Source organism: Equus caballus, chromosome 2 (genome assembly GCF_041296265.1).
Source record: "Equus caballus isolate H_3958 breed thoroughbred chromosome 2, TB-T2T, whole genome shotgun sequence".
In the NCBI taxonomy this organism is placed as follows: domain Eukaryota; kingdom Metazoa; phylum Chordata; class Mammalia; order Perissodactyla; family Equidae; genus Equus; species Equus caballus.
The window spans coordinates 95,676,013-95,690,988 of record NC_091685.1 but is presented as its reverse complement, the minus strand read 5'-3'; the positions used below and the strand labels follow the sequence as shown (position 1 = coordinate 95,690,988).

General features: G+C 39.9%; 1 pseudogene; it reads right to left on the bottom strand.

Annotated features, from left to right (window-relative positions):
- Nucleotides 1-9,831: 9,831 nt before the first annotated feature.
- On the bottom strand, nt 9,832-12,784 carry LOC100063008 (phosphatidate phosphatase LPIN2 pseudogene; annotated as a pseudogene).
- Nucleotides 12,785-14,976: the final 2,192 nt, after the last annotated feature.

Here is a 14,976-nt window from a genome sequence, read left to right as displayed (position 1 = left end):
TGTCAAAATTATACACCTTTGCTCTGTGAAACACCCTTTTAAGAGAATGAAAATACAGGTCATAGATTGGGAGAAAATATTTTGAAGTTACACATCCAACAAAGGACTAATATCTAGAATAAGAATGTATATAGATCAATAGATAGATAGATAGATCTCACAACTCAGCAGTAAAAGAATAATGCAGTTAAAAAAGGCAAAAGTCATGAAGATTCATTTTGTCAAAGAGGACAAACAGATGACAAATAAGCACATGAAAAGTTGTTCAACATCCTTAGCCACTGGGAAAATGCAAAGTCAAACCACAATGAGATATCACTAAACAATTACCAGAATGGCTAAAATAGAAAGCAGTGACAACACCAAATTGGGAGAGGATATAGAGAAACTGGAACACTCACAGTTTGTTAGTGGGAATGTAAAATGGCACAGCCCATCCAAAAAACAATTTGACGGTTTCTAAAAAACCAAACATACAATTACTGTATAACCGAGTAATTGTACTTCAGGGAATTTATCAGAGAAATGGAAACCCATTCTTGCAAAAACCTGTACATGAATGTTTGTAACAGCTTTATTTGTAATAGCTAAAAATGGCAAACAACTAGATTGTTCTTCAACAGGTGAATGGTTAAACACACCATGGTATATCCATACCATGCAATTCTACTCAGCAATAAAAGGGAATGAACTATTGACACATGCAACAATCTGGATGAATCTCCAAAGAATTACGATGAGTGAAAAAAAAAAGCCAATCCTAAAAAGTTATATTCTGTATGATTCTGATTACATAACATTCTTAAAATGAAAGAATTATAGAAACAGAGGACAGATTAGGGGCTCAAGATAGGAGGGCCCTGGGTGTAGCTATAATAGGACAACTTGAGAGATTTTTCTGGTGATGGAAATATTGTTAACTGTGTCAATGTCAGTACCCTGGTTGTGATATTGTACTACAGTTTGAAGATGTTACCATTAGGGGAACTGGGCAAAGGGCACTTGGGATCTTTCTGTATTATTTCTTACAACTGCCTGGAAATCTATAATCATATCAAACTGAAAAGTTTAATTGAAAAGTTACTGGAGCAGCATTCCATTTTAAGACAGCATCATAGGTCCAGGTTCCCACTAAAATGTTGAAACAGTAAGACTGCTGGCTTCCTCCCTCAAGATCAATCCCTGAGCAACTATAGGAGAAAAAAAAAGAAAAAGAAAAAGAAAAAGAAATGCAGAAAAGGATTTAAAGGCTCTTGGTGTAACAGGGATTATTTTGAAACCTTGTGTAGGGATGTGTTTTTCACCTGGGAAAGGAAACAGACAGGTGCGGCTGTGGGAGAATATACTTTAAAGGAACTGTTGGGGTTCTGCTTTGTTTCTCCCCTGGCATTGCCTAGGGACAAACAGTGCCTGTCCATGCACCTGTTGCTACTCAAAGCTGCATTGAGCTGTCATCAGAAGTAAATCCATGCCAGATAAGAAGATTTGTAGTTACAAGGATCAAATTAAAAAAAAAAAAATACGACTACTTTTAGACAGTTACTTCCCAATGCCCCTCCATCCAAATTTTCCAGGGGCTGGGGAATTACAATTAAAAGAGGAACTTCTAATACATTTATCTCTAGAAAATGAGGAAATTATTCAGGGGGATTTAGGAATGTTTTGTTGACCCTGGGATTCTCCATCCTAGGGTTCATCCACCCTGCACCCCATGAGCTCACTGGGGCTCAAGGGACTGGAGATAGTTTTCTCCCAACATCTACTGCCTGATAGTGTAGCTGGTACTTTCATGGGAAAATAAGCTCACAGACCAAAATTGTAAAACTTTGAAAAGTCTAAGTATTTCAGAAGAAAAATATAATATTGTATTAAAGATTCCATTAGAGCAAAAGTACAAAAACAAAAGGATCAGGAATTTAAAATTAGTCAAATAAACATACAAAAGTGGGTAAGGGAAGATATTAGCAACAGGAAATGAGAATTAAAAAGTTTTTAAAAATCTAGCTAATTGGATATGAGAAACAAAATAATTAGAATAGAGTCATAGAGAAATAAACTTCAAAGAACTAAACAAACATGAAAAATCTCAGCCTAAAAGGCCCTAGAAGGCCAAAGAAAAGAATTAAGGAATAACTCATACTTCATCACACTAGAATTATACAATTGAATATTAAAGACAAAAAAATTTTTAAAAGCTGAAAGAAGCAAAGGACTACATATAGAGAAATAAGAATTGAGTTGACAGTATTTTTTCAACAGAAAAATAGGTGTGAAAAAACAATGAAATACTATTTCAAAAGTATTGATGAAAAGGGTATAGAGACTAGGATGTTGCGTATGGCTAAACTCTTGATAAATCTTTAGGATGTACTAAAGGCTTAATGGCATTTAATTTTATTCTGAAAGGAAACGAGGTTTCTGGAGCAAAGATCAGAGTGATTACTTCAAGCAATAACTGTGCCCATTCCCTTCTGCCTCACACCCCCAGGCTGTGCAAGGAGAGTCAGACATCACCTGCACCTATGGGGATGCGGAGGAGGAACCCTGAAATCATGAATTTGGGAGTTTATTTGGATTAACTGATCAACTATCACTTTTTCTTCTTAGAAACAGAGATAAACCTAATCTCTCTAATGTAAACAAATTGTTGTTGGCAGAGAAAAGGGAAGTGCCTGGATTCCTACCATTTGGACTGTAAATAAACCTTTCTAGGGGAAGGATAAGAGAATCATCTCAGCTTACAACCTTTAAAATGTGTCCTTGGTTTTATATTTTATCCCTCTTTGAAATGTAAACACATATCTCCAGGCAAGTAAATCTCCGCAGAGTTCTTTCACCATCTATTTAGTTATCATGAAACTCTCAAGGTTTGTCCTTTAACCAAGGATTCTGTTTTCTTCCCTCAGAAAGCCCTAGCCATGCAGAAACGTGAAAATATTTACTTCTTGGCAATTGCCATTCAAATAGAGGGACATGATAAAAATATTCCCAGACTTTCAAGACATCAGAAGTTTGGTACACTAATTCTACACTGAAAACAGTTTGGGATAAAGTACATAAACAAGAGAAAAAGTAAATTCAGGAGATACTATAAGAGACATATGAAGGAAAAATAACCAAAACCTTGTTAAAATTATGCTGCCTTTAAAAATTATTAAACTCAAGAAAAAGAGGAAATATGTTTATAATAATCAAGAATAATGAAAGAAGGTTCAAGGTAGTGCATAAACATCAAACTACGTGAGAGCTTGCCAAAATTCTTGCCATTAAAAAAAAGTATCAATTGAAAAGAAATAATAATAAAGTTAGAAACAATAGGAAAAACTGAAATAAGACATTAAGATGATAGAAATAGATGCAAATTCATCAATAATTACAACAAATGTAAATGGATTAAACAACAGATTGACAGAATGTGGATAAGGAATAAATGAAGACACCTACAGCTTAAGAACATTCAAAGAAGGGAAATGAAGGCAAGTAAGAGGACATATCAGACAAGCAGCAATCAAAAAAAAGCTTGTGTAGCTAAATTAATATGAGATAAAATGGATGTTAATATATGAAGCACTTTTTAAAAATGGAGTGTCATTATCTAATGATTAATTTTCCATGAACTAAGAATACATAGCAATTTAAAGCATGTATACACCTAATTTTAAAAAGCCTGAAACAGAATTACGGGCGAAACTGATAAATCTACCATGATGGATTTCAACATATCTCTCTCAATTGATAGGTCAAGCACACAAAATAATCAGCAAGTGTGCAGACCTGCACAACATAATTAACAAGCTTGAGCAGTGTACATATGTACAGTTTTGCAGCCAACAATTGAAGAATGCATGTTTTTTTCAAGCATGTATGGAAAGTTTATTATGACATTTTATCATAGAGGAAATGCAGACAACACATTTCAAAGATACCACAGCTATTATACATACCATGAGATCTAATGACAATACAATTAAGTTAGAAGTTATTTTTAAAAAGATAAAAGAAAAAAGTTTCCTTTTCTTAAAAAAATTTGAAATTTTTTTTAAAACTGCTAGATAATTCATGATATATCAATGAAAGAGTAAGAGAAATAAATAATTCATAGGATTATATGATAATAGAAGAGAATGAAAAGCTTATAAAACCAAACCTACAGGTTATGTTCAAAGTGGTCCTTTAAGAGGGATTTATCGTCCTAAGTATTTGTATTAGAAAAGAGGAAATATTTAAAATCAATTGTGCTAATACTTATTTTTAGAATTTAGAAGAGGAATACCAGAGTCAATCCAAATAAAATGGAGGAAAAAAGGTAATAAAAATAAGATTGTGATTAACGAAAACAAAGATGCTATTTTAACTAAAATGTGATTATAAAGAAAACATCAAAATGATGGAAAGAATTACCTAAAAGATGGAAAGAGCTTTCCTCTCAATCTTTCTGTTACTCAGGAAATTGATTCTATTTCTCTCGTCTCCTCAATGTCAGCTGTACCCTCTGCTTACACAGTCTGCTGCTGCACAAAAGGTGAACATCATCTTATGACGAAGGGTGAAATCTTGGGAGATCAAAGATCTGTGCTCTACCCACAGAGCACCCATGGACTTCCTGTGAGAATTACTCACTGTGAGGGTTTAATTTGCCCATGCATTAGCTTATTTTTGCAGAGAAAAATGAGATTTGAAGAACTCAGAAGTTATTAAACATAGGCACTCCAAAGGATAGGCACACACTGGTGCTGAGCCGTCTAGCAAAGGAGGTCATGATGTACACCATCTTCCTTCAGCCTTTGCCAGCAGTGTACTCTCATCTCATCATTGAGCAAGGTTCTCAAACTCCCCAAAGAGCAGATCTCTTGTTGTGGGACTAAAGAAAGATTTTAGCTTAGATTTCCATATCTTTAACTTGTGTTAAATCCAAACTCTGGCAGACTTCCTTATTTTCTGCCCAATTAATGTATTACATGGTTGAGTAACTCTGACTTCACCCTGGCACCCTGATTACAGTAATGTGAATGTTGGCTCATACCACTGTTCATAACTGTCCTATTCTGTGCTGGATCCAAATGTCAGAAAGAGTCTCACAATACCGGGGAGAAAATGCATATGCATGTGTGTGTGTATATATGCACACATATATTTGTATATGTGTATATTTATGTATATGTGTATAAGCAGATGTATACATACATAAATAAAATGATGTACTCTGACCTGGAAGAGGAGTGACTGGAGCACCAGAAGTTAATTGTTCTTTGTATACACTAAGGAAATCAGGGAGGAAATATTCTTCCCCTCTCTTGACAGTCAAGGGTATTCAGGACAAAAGTGTTCTGGCTCAAAGGTCCCCAGACTTGTTTACCACTAAGAGCCACTTAAGCGCTAGTTAAAAATACAGATTCCTGGACTTTTCCCTAGAGCTTCTAATTCCAGAGGTCTGGGGTACAGCCAGGCTTCTGTATTTTTCACTTGTGCCCCTAAGGTGACTTTAAGATTGGACAAGTTTGGGAAGCATTGCTCTACCTAGTTCCAAGATCTAAAAATTTTAAATCATATGTACACATAGTCTTTTGGGATTGTTTTAACTGTTTTCTGTAAGATTTATCTGACTTCTCCAATTACTCCAACAGAAGAATGTGGTATTCATTAATCTGCTATATTCACTTAGTACACCTCTATTTCTTAACCTCTCTAAGCCTCTGTTTTTCACCTGAAATATGGAGATAATATCCATAATAACATCTACCTCCAAGAGATGTTTTAGAGAATGCAATAAATGCCTGTAAAACATTTAGCATAACACTTAGAACTGATTAAGCCTTCAATAATATTCTACAATTGTTATTATTTCATATGACAATTTTTTAAATTTTTTTGCTAGCCTAATATGATAGATCATTTAGAAAAATGTTGCAATTATTCTCCTCCTGTACTAGGCCTCTATGCAATGTGGCTTTGCAGAAACTCCCATCTGGAGGTGGAGCCCATTTCCCCTAGCCTTGAATCCAGGATGTTCTTGTCAATTGTTCTGACCAATGTAATGTGGCAGCAGAAGTGAAGTTCTGCTAGTCCAAGCCTAGACTTCCAGGGGCCTTGTACACTTCCAGTCAATGGACAATCCCTCTCTAGCCTGTTGGAGGATGAGAGACCATTTGGACCAGCCCAGTCAGCCAGGTGTCTCAACCCTGGCACCAGAGATGTATGGAGCCCAGTCAAAATCAACAAAGTGCTACCCAACCTATAGGCACCTGGAGGCAAACGAGTGAGCCCAGCAGAGAGCAGCAGAAGCACCCAACTTACCTAAGAACTTACGAGGAATAAGGAATGGGGATTGTTCTCAGACTAAGTTTTGGAGTAATTTGTTACACAGGCAGAGATAACTGATACATCTACTATATGCCAATTACCAGGAAACATATTAGAGATGCAAAGATAAATAAGGCACAATCCTAGCTCTCAAAAACAAAAAGCATGGATTCACAAGTGAAATAGATAGCTAAACACAATTACAAAACACAGTCGTGCAAGGCTAGAATTACAGTCTTTTTTTTTTTTTTTTTTTTTTGATGAGGAAGATTGGCCCTGAGCTAGCATCTGTGCCAATCTTCCTCTATTTTGTATGTGAGACACCATCACAGCCTGGCTTGATGAGCAGTGTGTAGGTCCAGGATCCGAACCTGCAAACCCTGGGCCACTGAAGCAGAGCACGTGAACTTAACCACTATGCCACTAGGCCAGCCTCTAGAATTGCAGTCTTTTGTAAGCTTCATTTGTTAAAAAATAATTTTGGAATGTCTGCTATTTGCTATGCCCTGTTCCAGGTACTTGAGACATATCCATAAACAAATTAGACAAAGATCCCTTCCCCAAAGAAAATAATAAACAATAAATATTATAAAGAAATATATTGAATATGATGTTAGAAGGTGATAAGAGCCTCGGAGGAAAAAGAAAGAAAAAGTAGAACCAATAAAAGGGATCAGAAATGCGGGACACAGTGGATAGAAATCAGATTGCACTATTAAATGAGGTGGTCTAATGAACCCTTGTTGAGAAGGAAAGAACAGTAAAAATAAGAAGAAGATGAGAGAGTTAAACAAACAGAATGTTTCCAAGGAGGTCAGAGATAGAGTGACGATTCTAAGGTGAGAAAGTGCCCAGAATTTTTGGTTAACAGAAACTAGGCCAGTGTGGCCGAAGCAGGAAGCATAAGGCAGGATGTATGAATCAGCCTGTAAGAAAGTATCAAAGAAAGCTTCCCGGAGGAGGTGACATGAGCTCACTGTTGAAGTAAGGACAGGAGTTAGCCTGGATGGTAGAGAGAGGCACTCAGGGTATAGGAGAGAGAGAGTTAGAGAAAAGGGAGTTACAAGTCCGAGACATGCACACATGCAAAAGAACCAAGATGATGTTTACAGTGAATGTGAACTGTTGGGGAATTGCAAGTATTTCTTAGAAGTGGAGCCCAGAAGAGTCATGCAAAATGACGTTGGAGTAATGGACAATGTCACGTCCTGAAGGACAGGAATGCAAGGCTGAGGAAGTTGGGTTTTCCCTGGAAGGCAATGGGAAGTCATTGAAGAGTTGAAGCAAGAAAGAAGTGATTTTATCAGATTGACTTTGAAAGATCATTCAGTCTTTAGCATGAAAAGTGAATTGGAGAGGAGTGAAGAAATAGTCTGCAAGACAATTTAGCCTTTTTTATAGTCTGGGCAAGAAATGAGGACAGAGGAGAGAGTGTGGATTGAAGAAATGTGAAAAAGTTTTGCAAGATAGGGTGAATGGGGGTGAGGGCGCAGAGCAATTCTAGTACTTCATGTTTTCGATCACTGGGACATCAGGGTTATTAGGAGATTGGGAAATATTTTAATGGTCAAAGCAAGGAGTAACAGCATTCATTTGTTTTAGACATTACAAATATAAAGACAGGTGAAGCAGAGCTACATCACCAAGGACCACACAGTCTAGCAACGCTCCTTCATCACCCCCAAAACAACTAGCACCCAGTAAGTGGCAGGTATTGAGTGCTTTATAAGTATTATCTGAATGAATCCTCCCAATGGCATTTTGAAGTAAGTGAGACTATTATCCCCATTGTACAGTTGAGTAAATTTAGGCTTTGAGACTGACAAAAGTCTCACATTTAGTAGGTGGCATAGCTGGGACCTGAATCCAGGACATCTATCAGAACCCCATTCTGCATTGTGATGAACCAGACCTACTAACCAGTAAGTGCAATAAAGGAAATGACAAGATTTCTCCAACTGAGCAGCATGAAAGTCTTCAGAGGGGTGATTCTTGAACTGAGCCTCGATAGATGAGCAGGTTTTCTCCAGGAAGCTGGAGAGGGAAGAGAAGGCAGACGAGGTTAAGTAGCACATTCTGTAGAGGCGCAGCTGTGTGGATGGGCTGGGTCTGTCCCTCCAGATCTACTCTTCACCCTTCCCCACCTCCTCTGTGCACCAGCAGGCTGACCTCTGTGGATTGCACCATCCCAGGGGAGCTGACTGAGTTTGACCAAGGAGAGACACTAGCTGGAGTAGAGACTGGGAGGAGAGAGAAATCTGGTAAGTATTCTCCTGGCTCCTTCCTTGTAAGGCCATGAGTTGATAGTAGTTGTATTCCTCTAACAAAAGACACATCTGCAGGGTGATCCTCCCCTCAGCTGTTGCAAAACTATAGTTTTCTCCATTTCCAGCAACTGTGCCTTCCTCTCCCCATGTTGCCAACCTCTGCATGCTCAATCGTTCCTTCTGAGATTCCTTAACTTAACTCTGTCCCCTCTTTTGGAAACATTGGTAATCCCCAAAGGAATAACAGCTTTACTGAGATACAATTCACACACCATGGAATTCACTCATTTAAAGTATATAATTCAATGATTTTTAATATGTTCACAAAGTTGCACAACCATCACCACAATCAATTTTAGAATGTTTTCATCACCCGAAAAAGAAACTTTGTGTCATTAAACAGTCAACTTCCCATTTCCTCCATCCCCTCAGCACCAAGTAACTACTAATCTATCTTCTATCTGTAAGATTTGCTTAATATGGACATTTCATATAAATGATGTCATATAATACGTGGTCTTACTGTGACCGGTTCCTTTCACTTACCATAATGCTTTCAAGGTTCATCCATGTTGTAGCATTTATTAGTATTTCATTCCTTTAAATTGTCAAATAATATTTTGTTTATGGATATACCACATTTTATTTTTCTATTTGTCTGTCGACGAATATTTGAGTTGTTTCCACTTTTTGGCTATTATGAAGAATGTTGCTGTGAAGATCTGTGTCTAATTTTTACAAAGACCTATGTTTTAATTTCTCTGAGTACATATCTAGGAGTGTCATTTCTGGGTTATATGACAACGCTATGCTTAACCTTTCGAGGAACCACCAGCCTGTTTTACAAAATGTCTACACCATTTTACATTCCCACCAGCAATATATGAGGTTCTAATTTTCCACATACTCACCAAAACTTATTATGTGTTTTTATTATAGTCATCTTAATGTGTGTGAATTGGTATCTCATTGAGGTTCTGATCTGCATTTTCTGGATGGGTAATAATGTTTAGTACCTTTTCATGTACTTTTTGACTATTTGTCTATCTTTTTTGGAGAAATAGCTATTCAGATCCTTTACCCTTTTTTTTTTTTTTTTTTTTTTGGAAATTTTAACACTTTACTTTGCGCAATGTTTTGGTCCACTCTTATTTAGCTTCTTTTTTCTTCCTTTTGAATTATTCAGTTAAAGGAGCACCCAGTATACAACTTGACACAGAGCATGTGTGAGGACCAGCCAGTGACAGAAGCCCAGCCTCCGAGCTCAGGTCCAAGCTCCCCTCACTTGTCCCGCCGGGGTACTGAACTGCGACCCGGCCAAGTCCACGGAGGCGAAGGAGGGCGGCAGCTCCAGCTCCAGGGGCTCTCTCTGTCCATGCCAGCGCCTGCCTGGCAACATGTGTCTTGTTCCACACCTGTGGCTCAGAGGAGAGCCCAGTGTCCTCTGTCCAGCAGAACCGCCCGTCGCTTTCCCTTGCTCCAGGTGAGTGACTGAGGGCCTCCGCCCGAGGTCATCCAGGTCCACTTTGGGGATCGGGTCTCGCCAGTAGCAGAAGGAGCTGAACTCTGGGCACGGACATGCGGAATTCTGTTTCTTACTGAGGAGTGGGAATACATGCTCCACGAGCTCGCTCAGTCTGTGATACAATGACTTGTTTCCTTTGGTCCTTTCTTGTATTAATTCACCCTTGGGGTTCACAGTGAATATTCTGCAGTCTGGAACTCCAACTTGTGTGTAAGCATAGACATCACTGGGACGGTTTCCAAAGGCAGCATAGAAGGGCTGCTCAGACGGGGCAAACAGATTCTTGATGTCCTTCAGACACTCAATTTTGAACTTCTCTGGTTTCTTTTCTATCACTTCCCTGTGGAAGGCCGAGAACAAGCTGCTGGGGGACAGCATCAGAGGGCCCCGGGGCAAGATTGTGCCCTTGTCATTGACTCAGTGCAGGTAGCCACGGGTCACGTCAGCCGTGCCGATGGCACAAGCTGAACAATACAGAAACTTGTAGCCATTCTTGTTGATGGAATGGTAGAGCTTTGCTATACCCTGATGAGTCCAGTCTTTACCCAGCTGTGGAAGAATCTGTCCCAAAGCATCAGACTTGATTATCGTTCCATCGATATCTGAAATGATGACCTTGTCATTCCAGTTCCACAGGTAAATGGTCCCTGCGCAACGGCAGGTACCTTGATACTGGGTTGTAATACTAAACACAACATCATTTGGGCCATCTTGGAGCTTCAGTTTTGCAATCTGGTCTGAGGAGAGTTGAAGAGACTTCTTATATGAGGTCGTGCTGCCGTGGCTCGGGGGCTCTGTGGGGACGGGGTCCACTTTGATTGATTCTTCGAGCTCCTGTGATCCCTCGTCACTCGACGAGTCATCCTCGGCTGACCTGCCACTGGCCAGCTCCTTTGCACCTGACGGCAGGTCACTGGTCGGCAAGCACCTCGGATTTCCCTTCCTTGGCCTCCGGCAGCTGTTTGGTCATGCTTTCTCTCTTACGCCAAAACCACCAGCGACCAGATTTCTTTGGCATCTTATCTTTGACCCAGGACTCGACTGAGGCCTTAGGCAAGCTCTTCTGGAACACTTGTAAGCTAAGGATCATGGGAGCAGCCAAAGCCCAGTTATAGTAACGGTTATATATCCGTATTACAAGGTTAGGATTGTCTATAAGTCCAGGGTTTTCTGCAAATTCATGATAAGTAATGATATGCTCCACGAATTTTTCTTTAGACATTTCTCCATTCTCACTGAGGCCCCCACAAAGGGAGAGGGTGACATCGGGCAAGTCCAGGGTAGAATCCAAGAGGCACTCAGTGCCACTATCAGTGGCCGCGCTTCCCACGGACTGCGGGGAATGGGAGCCAGAAGGCGTGTCAGACTCGGGCCACTGCCTGGAGACGGGGTCTGATTCACTTTTAGGGAAACAGAGAGCTGCAACTTCAGGTTCTAGAGCCTTTAAATCATCTAGGTAAATATCATCAGGTCCCTGGTGTTGGCTTCTGTTGTGGACACCTTTCTTCTTTGACGGCGAGTCTACCTTAGCTGCTGGTTTTGATTCTGAGGGAGCCTCCAGCAACGAGGGGTTGGGAAGGTGGTCTGCATCTAACATAGATGAAATCGGAGGTGGCTCAAGGAGAGGTTCGACAAGTCCTGCAGCTCTAGTTGCATCGCTCATCTGCTTACACAGGGCTCTGGGTTTGGGTTTCACTATGGTACAGACCGTTTCTCCCATGGAAGCATCCTTTTCAACCTCACTGCTGAGCCTGTCCTCACTTGGAATTACCCGAAAATGGGTATTTTCTGATGGTGTAATCGTACCTGTCCTAGGATGATGGTCAGATCTGTCTCTTTTGCTGACCTTGGTGGACTCTGGGAACCCGCCCCACGTCCACTCCATGTGGGACTCAGATCTGAGCAGGCTCTCGGCTGGTTTCACCTCCAGCTCTGAATCGCTCTTAGGACACACTGCCGTTGGGGAATAGGTGTTGTCTGAAGGGGACCAGTCTCCATCAGATAAGGAGTATTGATCCCCAGAATGGAAAAGCAAAGGCTCTTTATATTCTTCTTCCTTTAAGGAAGCATTTGAAGATCCTCTTGCTGACTGGGCCCCCTTGCCATCGTCAGAACTCAGGTTCACATCCACGGTGTCCTCTGCAGCAGGGCAAGTGGCCTGGTCTTCCTTCTTACTGTCCTGTTTGCATTTCTTTGTCCTTCGTTTTTTCTTTTTCACAGAACTTGGAGCAAAAACTCTCTCCGTGTCCAAGATGTGTGAGATGTCTGAACTCTGAGATGGTCTTTCATTTCCACCAGATTTCACAAAACGGGTGTCAATATCTTTGAAGAAGTGATCTTCAGTAGGAATTGGTGAGGTGGCAAGGTAAGCAGGAAGCTTTTCATATTCCTCTTCAGTCTCCTCCACAAAGAAAGCTTCTCCATTGTCACCCAATTTCATGTGAAGATCCACTGCATCGCCATTGATTTCTATATCAATCACTTTCTCCTTGGATCTCAGGACTCCCAGCTTCCCGAACCGAACCTGAAATGGCGAACACTGATAGGTGCCATCCTGCTGCCGTACCACAATGACATCAATGCACCCGGACAGAGTGGCTTGGTTAACGCCTTTGTAGAGTTCCTTCACAGTGACAATCACCTGCCCAGCCAGCTGTCCCACATAATTCATGGTTTGAGACTGCGGCGGCTCGGCTCCGGCCTGCGCTGGCGCCCGCGGGTGGCCGAGGGGAGGCAGCGGCCGAACGGCGGCGGCCAGGGGCGGCCGGGGAGGGCCAGCGCGCCTCCTTTACCCATTTTAAACTCTCAATCTCTTAAACGCTTCACTTGTTATTGTGTGGGTTCCTGCTAGGCTCTCAACTGATATGCATCAAAGGACCGGCTAGATTTATAGAACATGTCCTACTTCGAGGTACATAAATTTAGTGAAAGATTCGGGTAAGCCACATGTGCTAGTGGCGCAAAGAAAAGGAAGAAAATCATTTCCATAATATACATTGACCTCAGCAATTTCTTTTGAATTGAGGCTCTCTCTCAATGTGGTCTCTTAACTACCTACTTTTCATTTGAATCATTTATTGCTAAACCATCCTAAAAACACAGGACTAGGGACCTCTCAGTCCAGGTCACAGGAAGGAGAATTTTAGGGCTCGAATTTTTTTAATGCAAGCTTTCCTAGCAAGCTTTAGAAATCCCTGACAGCAGAAACATCTGAATAAGAAAAGCTATAGATAATATTGAAGGTGCTCTTTTCTTGTCAAAATAACTCAGATTTTGGTAAAACCCAGCAGCTACAATAAAGTCAGGGTTTGGAGCCACACAGAAGGACTCTATTGTTTATTTGCCCTATGACTTTCGACAAGTTACTTGATCCATTTCGGCCTCAGTTTCCTCATCTGTAAAATTAGGATAAGAGTATGACTCTACATAAAATAGTTGTGATATATAACTAAAATAGTGCAAATGAGACATCTACAAAGAAAAACGTTAAATAATTATTTTTTTTTCCCCTCTGTTCTTGCACTGCTGTTTCATGTTAGTCTGGGTCTGAAAAGTCTCTCTCGCCTCTATAACACTAAGTATGTGACACCAAAATTTATATGGTTATGTTACAAAAGATACATTTTATCTATGTGATAGGTGAATACATTTAATTATATACTTTATTACACAAAAATTCTGAGATATGTTGAAAAATTTACTCCTTTTTTTTGACAATAGTAAACAAAAGAAAGTATTAGGCCTCAGATTTCTGATGTTCTGGGGTGAAGACAGGTAATCTATTTATTTATAAAATTGTAGGCCTAAAAAAATTGTGCTTAGAATTCTCTCCACCAACCTATAAGCTTCAGAATTAGCCTTACTTATCTGAGACATGAATTAGATCCCAAAGTTGGGAAAAGTAGCATTATATCCTTTGTTTATATTTGTGAGCATGTTAATATTTTGTATTGACAAAATGCCAAGTGCAACAGAGCAGTTCTCTTTTTAAATCATTCCATGAGCTGATGAATTATGAATATAAAGTGGGGGCCTGTCTTGTGATACTAATGCTGTATCTCAAGGAAGCAAGAGACAAAACTCTGACCTTTAGGAACACAATGAATTTATAGAAAACCAGTCCTCTAGGCATCCACCTGAAAAGTGCACTCTTATCTACAAAACCCAGAGATGAGCTACACTCTTAACTCAAATAATAGCCTTGTTTCCCTCCTGCAAATTGTGGAACCATTCTTGTATTATAAGAGTCCAATTGTGCAAAGAGCTGTACAGGAAGCTACACAGGCACTTAGATAGGACCCTGCAAGTAGAGATATTTTTTTCTGAGTGCAAATGGAACATTGAACAAGTGCATTTTAAGTATTTAGGATGTTGGCAGTTGCAAACTCTGGTTCTAGAAGCTCTTGTCCTTAAATTATATATAGTCACTTCATTCAAGTGAGTCAGTTTGAACTGAATAGGATACTTTATTCTCTCTTGCCAGTCTCTACTAAATTCACTCTGTGGAATATCCTTTCCTGCCTCTAGATTAAAATTTGTGTAACTTCCATAGCTTTCCCAATCATTCTCAGATGATAAAATCTTTTTTTTCTTAGGTACTAGAAAGTCTAGTCAGGGCAGGTGTCACATCCATCAAGTCTTTGCTCAAATCTCATCTTCCTTGACCATCTTATTGACAAATTCAGACCTCACTTCCACTCTAGCATTCCAGATTCTCCTTCCTGCTGTCTTTTTCTGCCTTCTAAGGGATAACACTGAGTTTGTCTATTTTCTGTCTGCCTTCCCTAGTAAGTCCCTTGAAGGCAAGGACTTTGTTCTTTTCTTTTTCTGCGTGTGTGGGTGTGTTTACCAATTTATTCCTTGAACCTAAAACAGTGGCAAGGA